The sequence below is a fragment of the Triticum dicoccoides genome, chromosome 4A, assembly GCF_002162155.2.
Source record: "Triticum dicoccoides isolate Atlit2015 ecotype Zavitan chromosome 4A, WEW_v2.0, whole genome shotgun sequence".
NCBI lineage: Eukaryota > Viridiplantae > Streptophyta > Magnoliopsida > Poales > Poaceae > Triticum > Triticum dicoccoides.
The window spans coordinates 582287878-582289722 of NC_041386.1; the positions used below are offsets into that span (position 1 = coordinate 582287878).

The 1845-nt window shown below is 45.6% G+C and overlaps 1 long non-coding RNA gene across 1 annotated transcript; it reads right to left on the reverse strand.

Moving 5' to 3' along the window:
* Window positions 1-401: 401 nt before the first annotated feature.
* Window positions 402-1287, reverse strand: LOC119289194. Its single transcript, XR_005141453.1, has 3 exons — window positions 1214-1287; window positions 1074-1138; window positions 402-754 (listed from the first exon to the last, which is right to left on the reverse strand). It is a non-coding gene; the product is annotated as an uncharacterized LOC119289194 (long non-coding RNA).
* Between the last annotated feature and the right edge of the window lie 558 nt (window positions 1288-1845).

Consider the following 1845-nt stretch of genomic DNA (forward strand, 5'->3'; position numbering starts at 1 on the left):
TTACACATTATCGATTTTGTTCAGTTAGCCACTAAATGTCCAGCGGTTATCCAATAAAATGTGTTCACTTTGGGAGTCAGTAGCAGTTAGTGTGTATAAGCTCTGGGAGTTAGCTTGCATCATGTAGAGTTCGCTCTTGTAAAAAAGATGGAAAAATAGATCAAAACATAAAACTACGACTGTGAACATCACTTCCTTCGGTGGAAATCGCTCCAGTAAAATTTGCAACTACATAAATTGTTCGTTTTGGGCAACATATTATTTTAGAATTACAAGAATTGCGTATATACTTTGCCATATTGTGCACCCTTGTATGAATTGTTCCACAAAACAAAGTATAAATTGTCATAGGTAACATCTGATGCTAAGCCATCTTGGTGCATAACACACACAAAAATATGATTTTATCTGTTGGATGTGACATAACATAGATGGGTCAAATTTCAGGGGCTTCTATCTACTAAATTCAAAGTATAAATTCAGAAACAATAAACTGAAACAAGAGCCATCAGAAGTAGCACCAATTCAGAAACAATAAACTGAAATAGGGGCTTCTATTTCTATCAACTGATTAGCTTTCAAGGGGATACATACCTCTGGTGTAGCCACCGCAGGCGACATTGAACGGCTCAATGGATGTGCTTCTTCTGCCGGCAAACTTGGCGGAGGTAACATTGGAAGTTTCTTCGAAACTCACAATGATTCATCACACAAAAAAAGTAGCATAGCAGCCATGTAGATATCATATATATCTCTGTTAAGAAGAAATAAGGAATATTACAAAGCTTAAGAGGAAACTCGCCTCTGCCACTTTTGGGTTTACACAAGTGTAATCCACTCGCTCACTAAGAACTTGCATGGCATTTCTAGTGTAACTATTTTATGAGCTTACAAATAAAAGCACAAAAATGAAAATAGCACATCATATATACACTGTTTGTGTTTGGAAGGATATCAATTAAATAAAAATAGATATGTTAATGGACTTGTTTGTGTAGTAGCAGAATTTTGTTCAAAATAAAACTGGACTTGTGCTAATGGGAGAGACAGAGAGTAGATGGGGTTTGCTTGACCTATCTTGGTGTAGCAGAGGCGTCATCCGAGGAGGTGCTTATGGCTAGGGTTCCTCCCTGTTGACCTGCATGGGAAGGGAAGGAAACGAGATGAGGAAGGGACGGGAAGGGGAGGGGAGGGGATGTGGACAAGATAGAACCTTGGAGCTGCAGGTCCATGGCGTCCTCCACATCTCCGTGAAGAAGCCCTTGATGGCGGCGACCATGGTGGATGTGGAATTCCCATGGCGTGCTCCATCTGCATCTGCAGCAGAGGACATGAAGAGAATGTGAGGTGTAGGGGTGGTGGATCCCAGCCAAGAAGGAAGGAGGGACGAACCTGGGCCGCCGGAGACGCGCCGGCGAAGCCCTGCCCGAAACCCTAGCCATGGGGGTGGCGTTTCGAGCGGGCGGTAGAGGCCGGGAGCGGAGAATCTGGCCGGAGGGTAGGGAGGAGCGGACTGTGGGGAGTTGGGGGGCGTGCTGCGCGGCGTCGGAGCTCGCCGGAAGCTGCCGGCGTGGGTGGTGGCGGCGGCGGCGAGGACTTGAGCGAGAGGGAGAGGAGGCGAGCCCGTTCTCCTCCTTTGGTCGTGTTTTTTTCTTTACCCAAATTTGCTCGGACCGCGGGTTGAATAATCCAAACGACAGGGTGTTTTGTGCAAAAACGAATCGTTTTCCCCGATCCACTTAAACAGGGACTGCGGGTTGAATTCTTGAAAATAGAGGGGCTTTTTTGCAAAAGTGACGACGACGTACGACCAGAAGCACTCCGTGCTTTATTAGTAGGGAAAGA